Raw genomic sequence first — 19,567 nt, 5'->3', positions numbered from 1 at the left:
AAACAAAATTAAACAAAGTGAATACCAATGTGTATTGCAAACAATGCCATTAATACTTAAAGTTAGAGTGTAAAATACAGATAAGTGCAGATATCTGGTAAATGAGATCAGCTGTTTCTTAAAATCTTTCTACTCTACTGTCATTCCAGCCTGAGAACAGAGTGCTTTCTGTGGAATCGTCACCCGCCAAACAGCTCACGGCAATCTGCTGCCCTTGAGCGCTGGATAAAGGGAAGCGAGTGTTTCTCATGTGTTCACGTGTGTTTTGTCTCAGTATCGCAGTCGTCCTCGTCTGAAGGGCTCGTCAGCGATGCAGTGGTAATTACTGCAGCTCTGTGTTTACCAACCACAATGCATTTGGCTTTTATCTCAACGACCTTCCTGCATCCTTCATCCCTCTCCCATCAGCTCTCATCATTCCACACAGGACTTATGATATCACACTCACATTCAAAATAACACTTACTGAAATCAGTGAGTCAGAAACATGATGCAAAAACTGATCATCATCTTCTTTCCTGCATCATGAGTGTGTTATGAAGTCAACAGCTAATCTAGTTTAGCCACACGTCCTCATAAACACTGCCCCGATCCCACAATCCTCCTCTCCCGTCTCTCTTTCAATACAAACAAGGCCAGGATAAGTGCTGGCGACCCGAGGCTTGTAAAGCAGGCGCTGCCGATCGATTTCCCTGGAGGGAGTGTGTCTGATTGATACAAAGGAGCCGTACAAACGTTTCCATCCCTGCATTGACAGATTCATTAGAGCCGCTTCCAGCTAATACATCATTCATGCTTCCAGTGTCGTCTCTCGCGGACACCAGTGTCCAAACACACGGACGGACGGACGCACTGATGCACAAACACCGCATCCGGTCTCGAACGCTCTAATGTGTCGGTTAGCTGTGACGCTGTGAAGGTTTACAAGAACAAAATACAAGGACTTAAAGAGAGACTATAGTCTGCAGAAATAAAGTGAAACAAATATAGCTGCAAGCAGTGATTACCGGGGTTCAAGTGCTTTAAGGCATTTAAGCACATGAAAAAAGACATTTAGCAAAGCCTGTAACCACCTAAATCAAGATTTAAATGGCAAAAGCAGATGGTTTACTATAACATCTATGACTGTTATAGCGCCAGTTTTGGTTCGATCTCCTTAAAACTATGCATGTTTGTTTAGAATCACCTGTCGCATGTGCTCACCAGGTTTCATGAAGTTTTGAGTTTTCCTTTAGGCTTTATAGGATTTTGGGTACATTTGGACAGGTTGCTTTTCTAAACAACCCTATTATAGCTTCCCAAAGGGTACATTTTAACTTTTTTTATTGATAATTATTGACCTACTTATTGAGACTCCAGAGAATTGTACTGCAGTGTTTTTTTACAGATTGAGCGAAAAACCTAGGACCAGTTTACAAAAGAAGGTTTTTGAGGACATCTTGATCATTTAACACACAATTTGATTAACAGCAGTGGTTCTAGAGGAAAAGTTGTCTGGAATGAGGAGTTCTGTCATATGTGACCCTGGACCACAAAACCAGTCATAAGGTTAAATTTTACAAAACTAAGATGTATACATCATATGCAAGCTCAATAAATAAGCTTTCTATTGATGTATGGTTTGTTAGGATAAGACAATATTTGGCCGAGATATATCTATTCGAAAATCTGAAATCTGAGGGTGCAAAAAAAAAAACTAAATACTGAGAAAATCACCTTTAAAGTTGTCCAAATTAAGTTCTTAACAATGCATATTACTAATCAAATATTACATTGATGTATTTATAGTAGGAATTTTACTAAAAATCTTCATGGAACATCATCTTTACTTAATTTCCTAATGATTTTTGGCGTAAAAGAAATCAATAATTTTGACCCATACAATGTATTTTTGGCTATTGCTACAAATATACCCCAGCGACTTAAGACTGGTTTTGTGGTCCAGGGTCACATATGATATGAATACTGCATGTATGCATGCATGCGAAAAAATTTGCAATGTAAATCTCTTTACGTTTGTAAAATTGTCATCAAATAGGTGCTCAACTTTTATCGGCCAATGGCGGCCACGTTTTGAGATATGCAAACGTCCTTATAGACACCTGTGGTACTTCGGAACAAGACCGTGAACAGCAGTTTCGATAGTGATTAGACAAATGGTTGTGCAGTTATCACCTTTTTTTTGTGACCTCTTACATAAGTTTTCAAAGTTTGGGCATTTTACTAAAAGTGGCCCAGCCCCTTTTGAACATTTTGGCGTCCCTTTGTGACTGTGAGCCGAAAGTTTAACCTTTTTTTTGATAATTATTGATATTCACTCTCCAAACCTTTTGCACTGATTTAGTTCCGATCAAGTGAAAAACCTTGGACTAGTTCGCAAAAGTAGACTTGTTAAACAAACAAACAAAATACCCAAACATTTCTGAGGCTTGCATTTTGTCTGGCGTAAAGTGCTTTAAGGCATTTAAGCACATGAAAAATGACATTTAGCAAAGCCTGTAACCACCTAAATCAAGATTTAAATGGCAAACGCAGATGGTTTACTATAGAAATATGCTTTTTTAACATCTATGACAGTAATAGTGCCAGCTGTGGTCTGATCTCTTTAAAACTATGCATGCTTGTTTAGAATCACCCGTCGCATGTGCTCACCAGGTTTCATGAAGTTTTGAGTTTTCCTTTAGGCTTTATAGGATTTTGGGTACATTTGCAGAGACTGCTTTTCTAAATGACCCTGTTATAGAGTTTTGTTTTGTTTTTTTCCCAGATTGAGCAAAAAAACCTAGGACTAGTTTACAAAAGAAGGTTTTTGAGGACATCTTGATCATTTAACACACAATTTGATTGAAAGAATGAGGGGTTCTATCCTATTATATGAATATTACAAATATTTGCGAAAAACCACACAATTTTTTTGATACGCAAATGTCATTATAGACACTTGTGGCACACTGAGGACCAATTTTGGAAAAATTAAGATTCCAAAAGAAAAGGTTTTAACAACTAGAACCTAAAATCATATTGCCAAATTTTTAATACTTCTTGAGTTATATGCAAGCAAACTTTGGAAAAAGAATATTTATGGCACTCAGACAGGTATGTTTATTTTTGCAAACTGACCCACATTGGGTTTTTGACAATTGAAAATGTGTACATTTTAAAAATTTTCTCCTGGAGCCATATTGAAATTCCAATATCTCTGTGAGCGAACCACATACAGCCTTAAAATTACAGATACCAAAAGGAAAGTTTGTTAAGGCCCAATATCTTAAAGGACATTAAGATATCTTTAATACTTCTTGAGTTACATGCATGCAAACTTGGGAGAAAAAACATGAAAAGTGCTGTTTTCCCATTTTTGAATGGTCACCATTGCCACATAATGCAACACAGATTGCTAAAGTCGACATATTTTACTAATAGATCTAACAATCTCTGTGTGAAAACAACATTATGATGCTGCCATCTTTCTGAAGTCATTTTTACCCCCCTGTAATTTGACTCTTAATCTTAGGTAAAAATTGGCATTTTGACCTCCCTCTACAAAATACTGGATTACTCAGTAAATATTTATCCATGACATTTAATATCTCAGATATCATCACTATACATGTCTTTCTTTGTACAGAAAAAAAAAAAAAAATATTAGCAAAATCAAAAATTTAAGCCAGGGAGGTTTTGAAATGTGGTTGATTTGACACTGAATGACCCAGAAGCCACGTGCTAGAAACCAGAAGAAAAGCTCTTTAAAAGCAAACGAGAAGCAATTAATGAGGCAGACTGAGCTTCTGAAGGACAGAGATCTGACTCACGGACACATGAGGGGATACTAGTGATTAAAGTAAACTATAACGAAGCACACAGCCACTGAAATATTGACTCATCGCACCATTAACATTAAACACACACTGCTTGAACTGCTGCTGTAGCCAGTCCAGATCTCAATAGTCTAGATTTGGAAGTGAATGAAAACATGGGAGTGTTTCTAAAATAGTTTACAGAAGCCACCATTAAATAATGATTTACAAAAACGGGTATAAAAGCATTTCTGCATTTCAGTTTCTCCCTCCACTAGCAGCATGTGCTAAAAGCAGCTTTACTATGACAATAATTTTGATTTCAGAAGCAATTCCACACAGATTCAGAAACACTATAACAGCATACAGATATTAAAATACACTCAATAAAGTCAAAAACCATTATTAGATGCTTGATCGATCATCTGAGCTTTTCATAAATCAATAACAACTATAACAAACTCATCCAATTCTGAAATCAAGAATCAAACACTCCCCAAATAAATATATTAAAGTAGCTCACATCAGTGCCAAAACAGTGAAAATATAAAGACAAACTGACCTCACCAAGTCCTTGTTCAGTTTGTCCTGAAATCCTCCAGTTTTCTCCCAGATGAATCACATTTATTCCACAAAGATTGCATGAAAATCCATTTAGAAAAATAGAGGGATTGAATTATTTAAGAGAAGCTGAACTAAAGGCCTCAAACAAGCCTCAAACAAACACCTGCTCCCTCCACACAGGTTAAAAGACAAATTAAAAGTCCCTCAGCCCTTCCTTTTCCTGTTGTGCTCTGAAACTAAACGAAACGAAACTAAACTAAAATACAATACAATACAATTATAAAGTAAAATAATAAAATAAAATAAAATTAAATTAAAACAAAATAAAACAAATAATAAAAAATAAAATAAAATTAAAATAATAAAATAAAATAAAATAATAAAAATTATGAAATTAAACACAATAAAATGATAAAGTAAACTAATATAAAAATAATACAAATACTAAAAAATAAAATAAAATAAAAATCAATAAAATGAAATAAAATAATAAATAAATACAATTAGATAAATTAAATTAAATTAAATTAATTAAAAATTAAAATAATAAGATAAAAATAATCCAAATTAAAATAATAAAATTAAATGAAATAATAAAATAAAAATTATGAAATTAAACACAATAAAACAAAAAAGTAAACTAATATAAAATAATACAAATACTAAAAAAATTAATAAAATAAAAAACAATAAATTAAATTAAATTAAATTAAATTAATCAAAATTTAAAATAATAAGATAAAAAAATTAAATAATAAAATCAAATAAAAGAAAAAATTAAATTAAATTAAAACAATAAGATAAAATTAAGTAAAATTAAAATAACAAAATGAAATTAAGTAAAATAAAAATGCACAAAATGAGAGGAAGTAAGGAATTTTGCGAAGCGTTTCTAAAACAGCTTAAAGAAACCATCATCAAATTTTAGGAACTTTTCACAATAAAATAAGGAAGAAAATAAGGTTTGTAAAATAAAACTAAATAAAAAATGTAAGGAATAAATCTATTCAAACTGTGTAATAAATAAAATGGATATCCTAAAAATGTCAATTTTGTCACCCATCACATCCCACAAAAATCCCATAAAATCTACTTCTAATTAAACACCTCTTGGGGATTTCATGACATTTTCAAGCTTGTCAGTCAGGAAGATAGAGAGTTTTAACTTATGCTATAATTAAATAAATATATTTAAATAAATTAAATATTTTATTAATTGATGTTTATGTTGAGACAGGTTTTCTGCTCTTGACCCGCACCAAACTCTAAATGAACAGTTTACTGATTAGACAGATTGATTTGACTAAATAATGGTCACACAGTTAAATTATACCAAGAACTGTTATTTTCTTCTGATGACTGTGAATAAAGTCCTATCTGTCCACACACACAGAGTTTCATGAGCTCTACAGTTCAGCAGATCTGCTGAAACACTAGAAACTATCAATCAAGCCAATTAAAAGAGAGAAACTCTGAGCAGATGGCTTCAGTCATGCACTGGGTAAAAAATGTTAAAAATGATCTTTACTGTCATTCACCATATGCTCAAATCCGTATTTAACAGAATATGTGTCTAGAGAGCTCTAAATGATCGCAAATCTAAAGATGCTACATATGAATTATAAAACGGCACAGCAGAAATACTGCGTCATTTCTCAGTTTTGTCTTCTACATCTGTTCAGTTCTGCATTCCCTCAGTTTTCCTCTGTCGAAATGAATCATTTTTACACACCTGTTTCTTGGCATTGTGTGCATTTTCTATAAATTCTCACAGAAGCATTAAATGTCATTTATAAAGCTTGGCATATGAGTTTGTAGACTGATTATGGATCATAACTACAGCAGTAACTGAATGCTGATGCTTTATTGTATTAGCAGAGACAATAAAATATCAAATGTAGCATGCATACTGTCTAATGTCTGATAACTGGTAATGTTTTTTAATGGTAAGTTGTATGTTTTTCCTTTCTTCAATACATAACATGCACATGATCAGTTTAGAGACTTTTACACATATTTATAATATTTAAAAAGCATCTAAGAAATGTACTCGAAATCTCATTCACTGTCTTTTGTGGTCTCCAAGTATTTTCAACGAATGCGATGCATAATATTATTAAATAAATGAATACCTAAATGTTTGATTGTTTTATATATGTTTTTTATGTTTTAAATATATGTATTATTTTTATACATTCATTATGAAAATATTTCTATATCAGTAATGAAATACTTTTTATATTTTCTGTTTGATTTTTAAATTGAGTTTTAGTTTTAGTAAATTTGTTTAGTACAATACTTGCTTATTTTATGTCAGTTTTAGTTACTTTAGTGCATCAATCGAAAACGAGACGTGTCATCTCAAGGGGTTATCCTCCTAACACCAATAAATTGAGAAAATCGAGAAATTAACCTTATGAAAATGAGAAATGTTTGGCAACTAGCTAAATAAAACAATAAAAGTAAAATAAAAATAATAAAAAAGTGATAAAATAAAAAACAATAAAATAAAATGAAATTAATAAAATAAAAAAATAAAATAAAATAAAGTAAAACTAATTAAAAAATTAAAAACAATCAAAATAATAAGATACAATTATATTAAAATTTTAGAATAATAATAATAAAACAAAACAAAACAATAAAGTAAAATAAAAATAATAAAGTTATAAAATAAAAAAACAATAAAAATAATAATAATAAAAATAAAACAATAAAGTAAAATAAATGACAAAATAAAATACAATTAAAATAAGATAAAATTAAGTAAAATAAAAATAATTAAATAAAACAATAAAATAACATGCAAACACTACATGCAAAAATAAAATAAAATAAAAATGTGATAAAATGTATTGAAAAAATAAAATAATATAATAACTAAATAAAACAATAAAATTATATCAAATAAAAATAATAAGAATAAAATAGTTTTCATAAGTTTTAGTTACTTTATTGCATAATTAACCTCATGAAAATGAGAAATGTTTGGCAACTAGCTGAAATAAAATATTTTTAAGGTCTTTTTTAATATTTTATGTAGAAGTAAGAGGTTCCTCTGCTTTTCTAACATAACATTGGAAGTCATGTCCTCCTGATGCCACTATACACTGACAGAAGAACCCTGATTAATGAAGATCAGCAAATTAAAAAGCTAATGCATAAATGATCTTCTGCTGGTTTCAGGAAAGGGCAGACACTCCTGGGGGTGAAGGAGCACCGAGGAGCCTGTAAACATGTTATCTATCAACTGATTCTACGACTGCTGAGATTTAACACCTCAGCAACAGAAAGTACTGTGGTAAACACTTTTAAAATAGATTTCAAAATCAGTGTTTAGTAATATTAAAGGAATATTGGAACCATAAAGGACAATTTTGTAATTTTTACTCACCCTCATAATGTTTATTCAAGAAATTACATGACGGTGAGTAAATACGACTAAATGTTCAGTTTGGTGTTAATTAGTAAAGTTTCTTTAAGGCAAGACAATACAGGTAAACGGTATCTTATCCTGTAGATATCATCATACAGTACTTTCCCCAGTTGATTAATTACACTACATGAAGACAATTGCGTTGTATTACAACTTTTCTAAAAATGTTATTGTTAAAAAATGCATTAACTTGATGCATTAATTCAGGTTCTAAATTCTTGTTTGATTTAGTTGACATTTTAAATGTTTTTATAGAGGGGATTTCAGATTTCTCCTTTTATCGCTTCATAAATCAGAAAATAGTAAACAAACAAAAAAAAAAAAGCATTTTCACCACATTTTCAGGTATAAGATTTTTACATAAATCATTCCAAATGATATAGAAACTATAACTATAGAAACCTTCAGAATATAGACAGGAAAAAAACTGCTAAATTTGGTGTATAAAAGTGTTACTAAAGTGGAGAAAAAAACTCTTTAAAGATATGCATTGTAATTGAAATACAGACGTAAATATATATAGACACAAAGTACGATAATAAATCAGTCGAATGATATATGAGCAAACCCTTCTATAACAACCTTCAGATTATAAATAGAAATAAAACTGTAAGTTTTGGTGTATGTAAGTGTTACTGAAGTGGAGAAAGACACTTCAGTAACACATCTTGGGAAAACAGCCTTTAAAGATATGTATTGAAATTTACAGACGCAAATAAATGTAATAAAAAAAAATCTGAGGAATATTATATAAACAAATCCCTCTATAAAAACCTTCACAATATAGATGGGAATAAAACTGTAAAGTTTAGTGTATGTAAATGTTACTGAAGAGGAGAAAAAACTAATTTTGAGAAAAATGCCTTTAAAGATATGTAGTGAAATTGAAATTTACAGATGCAAATACATGTAATAAAAAAATAAAAAAATCTGAGGAATATTATATGAACAAATCCCTCTATAAAAACCTTCAGAATATAGATAGGAATGAAACTGTAAGTTTTGGTGTGTGTAAGTATTACGTAAGTGAAGAAACTCACTCATTTTGAGAAAACGGGCTTCAAAGGTATTGCAATATAAATCTACAGGCGCATATTAAGTGTAAAAAAAAAATGTCAGGGGAATATTATATGAACAAATCCCTCTATAAAAACCTTCAGAATATAGACAGGAATAAAACGGCTAAGTCTGGTGTATGGAAGTGTTACTAAAGTGGAGAAAGAAACTCTTGGAAGATACATAATGTAATTAAAATACAGATGTAATTATATACGGACACAAAGTGTGATAAATCAGTCGAATGATATATGAGCAAACCCCTCTATAAAAACCTTTAGAATATAGATAGGAATAAAATAGTAAAATTTGGTGTATGTAAGTGTTCCTGTGGAGAAAGAAACACATTTTGAGAAAACCGACTTTAAAGATGTGTAATTGAAATCTACAGATGCAAATATATAAAGAGTAATAAAAAATTAGGGGAATGTTATATGAACAAATCCCTCTATAAAAACCTTCAGAATATAGATAGGAATAAAACTGTAAGTTTTGGTGATTGTAAGTATTACTGTAGTGGAGAAAGAAACTAATTTTGAGAAAACGGTCTTTAAAGATATGCAATTTAAATCTACAGATGCAAATATATGAAGAGTAATAAAAAATCTGGGGAATGTTATATGAACAAACACTTCTAGAAAAACCTTCAGAATACAGATAGGAATACAACTGTAAGTTTTGGTGAATGTAAGTGTTACGGAAGTGGAGAAAGGAATTCATTTTGAGAAAAAAACACCTTTAAAGATATGTAGCCTACAGACACAGATAAATAAAGTGTAATAATAAATCAGGCAAATTATATATGAACAAACTGTTCCATAAAACCCTCTAGAATATAAATAGGAATAAAACTGCAAAGTTTAGTGCATGTAAGTGTTACTATAGAGGAGAAAAAACTAATTTTGAGAGAAAAAAAATGTTTTGCAATTGAAATATACAGATGCAAATAGATAAAGTGTAATAAAAAATGAATAAAAATAAAAGCAAAATCTCAAAATTTACCAGTGCATTAAAAAACAATGGCTTTGCCTATAATTTGAAAAGTTATTGATGGCATTGTCCTGAAAAACTGATGGCATTTTAAGACTTCTGGCATTGCTACAATGTCAAGCACCTACAAAGCACAACAATTATGGCTGATTCTTCTACAAAGCCTGGAAATAAATGCAGCTCACATCTGTTGGAGCTACAGCCTGCCAACCACTAAATGTTGAGTGAATGAAGTTGAGATCTTCAGGAGAAAATTGTGTTAACTCAAAAGCCATCTTGATTCCTGGCGGCCCAAATGCTCTTATAAACACAGCGATAAACGGGGTGAGATTGGTGCTCAGGTGCAGGTGTCTGATGGGAATGAAACCGGATGAAGAGGCTCAGTGGGGAAAACCATTCTCGTTGCACCATATTTACACTGTTTGTTTATCTGTTGCCATTAAGAGCTAATATTACGGGCTGCACACAAAGGCCAAAAGTGATGTGTAAGCAATGAGGTTTACAACATGATGCCATTGTAGCTGGTTAGTCGGGTAATCTGACTCCAGAGAGACAGACAGACAGAGCTTAGTCAAGAATTTAACACGCAGACTGTCTCTCTAACAGATTAATACTTTTGTAATCCTCTATTTCTACATCTGTGGGCTGTTACGATGATCTCAATGTCTCGCCGTCTATTCTGCTTTCTAAATGACAGGCGTCCTTTAAATATGTGGGAATTAGAAAGAGAAAGAGCCCATGATGAAAATGTGCCTTTACAGTCACTACATACAGTACAAGACGAAGAAGTTGATGAAGTTTCTCCTTCTCAATGAAATGAGCCATACAGATGAAATGGTAAAAAGAGCTCAAAGAAGTGAAGGATGACTCGGTGATGATGTAGTGAACTTTTCATTCCTTCATATTGAACTTTTTTATTCTCCATTATAGTAATATTTCTCTTTTATCTGTGTTATTGTAGTATCTCCTCCACACAGTGTGAGCTCATCGCTTCGTCTGGACGCCTTCAACAAGATGATTCACTGCTGCCAGTATCACTATGATTTGAGCTTCATGTGACTTTACACTTTACTATTCACTATTATTTCCATTTAAATGGAATTTACTAGCTAGAAACATTTTGGGAAATTAAGTGGAGTACACAAATGAATTGAGTTAATATGACGAAATAAATAAACTAAAATATTTTGGTGGCATCTACCCAGCTAAATAGATAGATATGCAACCCTGTAACACAAAACCAGTCATAAGGGTCAAATTGAGATTTATACATCATCTAAAAAGCTGAATGAATAAGCTTTCCATTAATGTATGGTTTGTTAGGATAGGACAACATTTGGCCTGAGATACAACTATTTAAAAAAAAAATCTGAGAGTGCAAAAAAAAAAAAAAAAAAAAAAAAATCTAAATATTGAGAAAATCGCCTTTTAAGTTGGCCAAATTAATTTCTTTGCAATGCATATTACTAATCAAAAATTAAGCTTTGAAATATTTACATTAGGAATTTATTTTATATTATTCAATAGAAATATTAAAAAAACAATAAAAACGACTAAAACAAACTAAAATTAAAATCAAAACCAAAAATAGTATAAAAATAATATTATAACAGTATTAAAAAAACTCTTCAAATTTAAATTCATTTCTTAGCAATGCATATTACTAATCAAAAATTAAGTTTTGAAATATTTACATTAGGAATTTCTTTTATATTATTCAATATAAATATATATAAAAAAAAACACAATAAAAATGACTAAAACATGAACTAAAATTAAAATCAAAACCAAAAATAGTATAAAAATAATATTATAATAGTATTAAAAAAACTCTTCAAATTTAAATTCATTTCTTAGCAATGCATATAACTAATCAAAAATTAAGTTTTGAAATATTTGCATTAGGAATTTATTTTATATTATTCAATAGAAATATTAAAAAAACAATAAAAACGACTAAAACAAACTAAAATTAAAATCAAAACCAAAAATAGTATAAAAATAATATTATAATAGTATTAAAAAAACTCTTCAAATTTAAATTCATTTCTTAGCAATGCATATTACTAATCAAAAATTAAGTTTTGAAATATTTACATTAGGAATTTCTTTTATATTATTCAATATAAATATATATAAAAAAAAACACAATAAAAATGACTAAAACATGAACTAAAATTAAAATCAAAACCAAAAATAGTATAAAAATAATATTATAATAGTATTAAAAAAACTCTTCAAATTTAAATTCATTTCTTAGCAATGCATATAACTAATCAAAAATTAAGTTTTGAAATATTTGCATTAGGAATTTCTTTTATATTATTCAACAGAAATATAAAAAAAAACAATAAAAATGACTAAAACAAACTAAAATTAAAATCAAAACCAAAAATAGTATAAAAATAATATTATGATAGTATTAAAAAAACTCTTCAAATTTAAATTTAGTGGCTAGTTCATATTAAGTGCTCAAAATCATTTTTGTTAACTCGAATAATGTTGAAATAAAATATAAATGTAAATATTAGATGAAAAATCTAAACATAAAAATTGAATTAAATATAAATAATTAAGTCTAAAACTGGTATAAAACAAATTAAATGTATAATAAAATAATAAAAGAATGGCACACTGTAAAATTACTAAAACATAAACTACAGATAAAAACATAAATGTTCGAATTTAAAATGACTCAAAATCAACAGTAATTAAATTCTCAAGTAAAATTCACTATTATTTTCATTTCAGGTCATCAGGGTGAATTTAAATTCAATTGCCTACAATGCACAAAATCTGAGCTGAAATAAAAGGAAGAGGAATTTACTGAATTGCAATAAAAAAAAATTAAAACTAGAAACATTCTGGGAAATTAATTAATTTGTGTGGTGTTAATATGATGAAATAAATAAACTAAAATATTTTGGTGGCATCTACCCATCTAAATAGATAGATATGTGACCCTGGACCACAAAACCAGTCATAAGGGTACATTTTCCAAAATTGAGATTTTACACATCATCTGAAAGCTGAAAAAATAAGTTTCCATTGATGGTTTGTTAGGATAGGACAATATTTGGCAGAGATACAACTATTTGAAATGTCATTTATAATGTCATTAACAGTCCAAAAACACAAAAAAACAGTCATTAGAATTAAAAGCGGATTGTTTGTTATCTTTATCAACACTGAAATGTGGGCTAGAGATGAAAGCAAACTCATTTTAGAGTAAAACACTATGTGGATGAGCATTAAATTCCTGCATGATTTGGTTTGCCCAGCTGGTGCTCATGAGTTTGTACGTGTATGCGGTCAAAATCATGGAGATTAAACCGTTTCTGGTCATATCTGGGCTCTTGTAGTGACCAGCGGGCGGCCATATGGCGACACTCATACAGCTGAGGACAGACAGATACATCTATCAGTGAAAACCTCAAAATCAGCCTAGAACACGCTCATGACGGCACGCTGAGATGAGAGCTTTCCCATTTGTCAAATACAGCACATTAATCCAGCTCTACGAACTTACATTAATGTTTATGGGTTTGGGTTTGGCAAACAAGACAAATTTAGGTCAAAAAGCACTAATCTTCTGTGAAATCATCTTTAGAAGTGCAGGCATTTCTGATTTTGTTGCAATGTCTTTACAACAGACACATTAGATAATAATTTGAAATTAAATTAATGAAAATAAAAGTGAAATTAAAGTAAATCAAATATTGTATAAACAATGTACATTTAATAATAATAATAATAATAATAATAATAATAATAATAATAATAATAATAATAATGTTAGCTTATGCAACTAACTAAAATAAAGTACAATTATTAAAACTTAAACTGATAATAAAAACTAAAACTAAATAGTATTCAATAGACATATTTAAAAAAAATAATATTAATAAAAATGACACATTGTAAGATTACTAAAACATAAACTACAATTAAAATGAAAACCAAAAATTGCATTAAAAATAATATTATAATAGTATTAAAAATACAAAAAATAGTGGTTCATCTTAAGCGCTCAAAATGATTCTTGTTAACTGAAACTAAGTTGAAATAAAATATAAATACAGTATAAGATAAAAAATCAAAACATAAAAAGTGAAAAGTAAAATGATTAAAACTAAAACTGTTATAAATAAATTAAATGCAAACAAAAATATAAGGAAAATAATAAAAAATGGCTAAAAAGGTAAAATGACTAAAACTAAAACTAAAATTAAATTTAAAACTGAAAACATAAAAATTATCAAATTTAAAATGACTCAAAATCAATAGTAATTCAAATTCAAAATATTAATAAACAGTAAAATTATTAAAATTAAAACTAAAATAAAAATAAATATTATTCAATATAAATATGAAAAAACAATAAAAATGACACATTGTAAATTGTAATTATACATTGTAATTAAAATTAAAAGCAAAAATAGTATTAACAATTATATTATAATAGTATTAAAAAAAAAAAAATCAAATTTAGTGACTATAATAAAAATATTAATAATAAAAATTGCACACTGTAAAAGAATATAAAAAATATACTGAAAATAATAAAAATGGCTATAAAATGAAAAATGACTAAAACATGAACTAAAATTAAAATAAAAAACAAAAAATAGTATTAAATAATAATATTATTATACAATTAAAAATACAAAAAAACTCTTCAAATACAAATTTTGTGACTATAATAAAAAAATGGCATAATATAAAAGGACTTAAACATAAACTAAAATGAAAACATAAAATATTAAAATTTAAAATGACTCAAAATCAACAGTAATTTTCAAATGTAAACAAAAATATAATGAGAATAATAAAAATGGATAAAAATAAAAAATGACTAATAGATAAACTAAAACTAAAATTAAAATGAAAACAAAAAAATTGTGTTTAAAAAGTAATATTATAATAGAATAAAAAATTCTTAAAAAGCTCTTCAAATACAGATTTAGCGACTATAATAAAAAAATAATAACAAAAATGGCATAATGTAAAAGGACTAAACGTAAACTGAAATGAAAACAAAAACATAAAATATTAAAATTTAAAATGACTCAAAATCAACAGTAATTTTAAATGTAAACAAAAATATAATGAAAATAATAAAAAATGGCTAAAAATATAAAATGACTAAAACAAACTAAAAATTAAAATGAAAACAAAATATAGCATTAAAAAATAATATTATAATAGTATTATAAATTCTAAAAAAATCTTCAAATACAAATTTAGTGACTATAATAAAAAATAATAATACAAATAAACTAAAATGTAAACTAAAATGAAAACGAAAACACATAACTTTAAAATGATTCAAAATCAACAGTAATTTAAATGCAAAATATTAATAAACAGTACAATTACTAAAATTAAAACTGAAATAAAAATGACATATTATTTAATAGGAATATTTAAAAAACAATAAAAATGGCACACTGTAAAAGAACTAAAACGTAAACTAAAATGAAAATAAAAACTGAAAACGTAAAATATTAAAATTTAAAATGACTCAAAATCATCAGTAATTCAAATTCAAAATATTAATGAACAGTACAATTATTCAAACTAAAACTGAAATAAAAAAAATATTCAATAGAAATATAAAAAACAATAAAAATGACACATTATAAAATTATTAAAACAAACTAAAATTACAATTAAAAACAAAAATAGCATTAAAAATATTATAATAGTATTAAAAATAGTTAAAAAACTAAAAAAGGCCAATTTAAAAGGACTTAAAATCAACAGTAATTCAAATTCAAAATATTAATGAACAGTACAATTATTCAAACTAAAACTGAAATAAAAATTATTCAATAGAAATATAAAAAACAATAAAAATGACACATTATAAAATTATTAAAACATAAACTAAAATTACAATTAAAAACAAAAATAGCATTAAAAATATTATAATAGTATTAAGAATAGTTAAAAAACTAAAAAAGGCAAATTTAAAAGGACTTAAAATCATCAGTAATTCAAATTCAAAATATTAATAAACAGTACAATTATTCAAACTAAAACTGAAATAAAAAAATATTCAATAGAAATATAAAAAAAAATAAAAATGACACATTATAAAATTATTAAAACATAAACTAAAATTACAATTAAAAACAAAAATAGCATTAAAAATATTATAATAGTATTAAAAATAGTTTAAAAAAAAACTAAAAAAGGCAAATTTAAAAGGACTTAAAATCATCAGTAATTCAAATTCAAAATATTAATAAACAGTACAATTATTCAAACTAAAACTGAAATAAAAAAAATATTCAATAGAAATATAAAAAAACAAAAAAATGACACATTATACAATTATTAAAACATAAACTAAAATTACAATTAAAAACAAAAATAGCATTAAAAATATTATAATAGTATTAAGAATAGTTAAAAAACTAAAAATGGCAAATTTAAAAGGACTTAAAATCAACAGTAATTCAAATTCAAAATATAAATAAATAAAAATAATAAAAAATACAATTCAGTGTTTTTGTTAATTGAAATGAAGCAGAAACAAATGAATAAATATTAGATGAAAAATTAAAAGTAGAAAAAAATTAATAAATTAAGTAAAACAACTGAAGTAAAAAACAATTAAATTTAAATAGAAATAAAAACGACACATTGTAAAATGTGTTATTGCAGAAAAAGCGTCACATAAACCTCCTTGTCATGAAGCAAAAATAAACACAGACGCGTCGTCCCAGACTCCCGGAGAACGGCAGTTAAACGTAACGAGGTGTTACTGTAATTAACTCACGGCAGCGCTTTAATTGAAGGCCGCAGACGGCCCGCTTGCTCACAAATTACCGCACTGGGCAATTAGAGAGCCCTTCCTCTTTTTTGGAAGTGTAGATGAGAAAAAAGCCTTGGCTTTGTTCATGCAGACGACTGCGGTTCAGATTGCATTCACTGACTGCAGGAATTAGCACATGATGAGATTCGGGTTTAACCGCAGCCCTTGACGGAAATAACAAACAGATGCATGTGAGTCATTGTGATGTGTGTGCAACGATACTCTGTGTGTGTTTCAAAACTCTTTCTTATTGTAGCTTGATCAAATCTTAGAATAAATAGAGAGATTCATAGGAGAGAAAATGACAAATACAAACCACGTAATACTTCATCCTCAATGGTTTCTCTCTTAAAGGGATAGTGCACAAAAAATAAAATTCTGTAATCATCTACTCGGCACACCTGTATCAGTTTCTTTCTTATGTTGAACACAAAAGAAGATATTTTACAGAAATAATATCTTAATGAAATAAGGGGAACACAATATCTTCTTTTGCTTTTAAACATGGTACAATCCCACATTTTACTAGTACTGGTACTTTAAAGGGGTCCTATTATGCTCTTTTACAAAGTCTTTATTTTCTTTTGGGGGTGCGCTAGAACATGCTCACATGCTTGGTGGTTCGAAAAACGGGTTATAATAATTTTTCATATAATTTACATTGTTACAATGGCTTTGTCCCCAGGCTGGCTCCATTAGTTCCAGGTTCCACCTTCCGAAAAACCAAATGTTTTGTGATTGGTTAGCAGTCCCACTGCATTGCAATTGGCGAACAGCTTAGACAGCGTTCATTACAGCCACACCCCTTCCCAAAGCAGCAAACTAGATTACAGTGATTCTTATAAATATGGATATTTTTCTTACAAAAACACATCGGATCGCTAAAGGAGGCTTCACTGTCTTTTTTTTCTTCAGTCATCAAGAAATTATGTATTTTGAGATAAACATTCCTGGAAATTTCGCCATATAATGGACTTAAATGGTGCTTCGAAATTTCATCCTCCAAAATCAGTGATGGGCAAGCTACTTGGAAAATGTAGTGAGCTAAGCTAACAGTTACTCTTCATTAAATGAAGCTTAACTACACTAAAGCTACAGCCTTGGGTAATATAGCAAGCTAAGCTACAGCATCATGGCAAAACTAGTTCACTACATCTAAGCTATTTTTTTTTTCTATTGAACCAACATCATACAAAGTCAATGCTCTCTCAGTGATCAATTAAATTTTCAGTCATACAGGCACACAAGTTCAGTTGAATTGTTTATTCAACCACTCTTCCAAACCAATTTGGCAACAAAAATCAGTATCATGTACAGGGCTGGATTTATCTCATATTTTGGGGGGTTGAATTCTTGTGGACAGAAAACAAAAAATAACATAAAAACAATGGCACCAGTTTCAGAATATTAAACGAATAAAACAGGGAAAACACGAAATTTGTAAATAAAATAATGTTATACATATTATTGAATAACATAGTTTATATGTGACCCTGGACCACAAAACCAGTCTTAAGTCGCTGGGGTATATTTGTAGCAATAGCCAAAAATACATTGTATGGGTCAAAATTATTGATTTTTCTTTTATGTCAAAAATCATTAGGAAATTAAGTAAAGATCATGTTCCATGAAGATTTTTTGTAAAATTCCTACTGTAAACCTGTCAAAATGTAATTTTTGATTAGTAATATGCATTGCTAAGAACTTAATTTGGACAACTTTAAAGGTGATTTTCTAAGTATTTTGATTTTTTGCACCATTAGATTTCAGATTTTCAAATAGATGTATCTCGGCCAAATATTGTCATATCCTAACAAACATCAATAGAAAGCTTATTTATTGAGCTTTCATATGATGTATATATCTCAGTTTTGTAAAATTTAACCTTATGACTGGTTTTGTGGTCCAGGGTCACATATATGAATGGGTGTTCGTCAACTGATTGCATGTTGTCAGAATTTACAGTGTTGACAGCTTCGTGAAAAATAGCCTAATGGAAGCGCTGTAGATTTGCTGTATATAGCTACTAAAATATTACACACAAAACAGCACTTTAATTTATTATTATTTAAGCTATAGTACATAACAAATAAAAAAATAAAAACAAATCACAAACATTTGCTGTCAAGGCTGTGAATAAAAGACAAGTGTGCAATGTAAGCCAGAAGGGAAGCAAAGCTAAATTCTATTGTAAATTTGTTAACTGACATTAAGAATATATAACCGAATCAAGTGGCTATTTTCGTTTGCAGAAGATAAAACACATTAACATAAATTGTAAGTCTTTGAGAGGAAAAATTAAACCAACAGGTCACAGAGGCTAGGCCTATAAATCACATTTTATTATATTCTGCAATAAACAGGCCTACAGGGTAATGTCATAATGTTTTGACATTATTTCCCTCACTCCACAACAAATCCTTTAACTTTAACCTTAATTAGAACAGAAAAATGATGAAATAAATATATAAATTTGCCTAAACAATCCAAAACAAATTAAATGCAAAACTGAAAGTAAAGTTGGGCTTATGTAGACTAACTCTCTTGCCACAAATGTTTCCATATCTGCAAAGTATTTGAAGCAAAATTATTATGCATTGGGTAAGCTTTGTACTTCATGCACGTCGACGGAAAATACTATGATGAGCAAAAATGTGCCACGGGACCGGTGGTCACGCTGAACTGCACGTAATACACACTGTTTAAATTGAGTAGTGTAACTTTTGGATGACTGTGTTTTATTTTTCAAATGAACAGGCTGCAGTGATAGTGTGCGCGATCAAACAGCTGAATAGGCTATCATATTCCGTCATTTTAGTCATAGTAAAGGCATAATTCGATACTGCAAAATCCAAAGCAGTTTGAAGTATCAAGAATATTAGCAAAGATTATTATAATTCG

At 28.6% G+C, this 19,567-nt stretch overlaps 1 protein-coding gene across 1 annotated transcript in view; it reads right to left on the bottom strand.

Annotated features, from left to right (window-relative positions):
* The window catches only part of adgra1b (adhesion G protein-coupled receptor A1b), a 219,889-nt gene that overhangs the window by 96,421 nt on the left and 103,901 nt on the right, over positions 1 to 19,567 (bottom strand). The window lies entirely within an intron of this gene.

Source organism: Garra rufa, chromosome 2, assembly GCF_049309525.1.
Source record: "Garra rufa chromosome 2, GarRuf1.0, whole genome shotgun sequence".
Taxonomy (NCBI): domain Eukaryota; kingdom Metazoa; phylum Chordata; class Actinopteri; order Cypriniformes; family Cyprinidae; genus Garra; species Garra rufa.
This window is presented reverse-complemented; position numbering and strand designations above follow the sequence as displayed.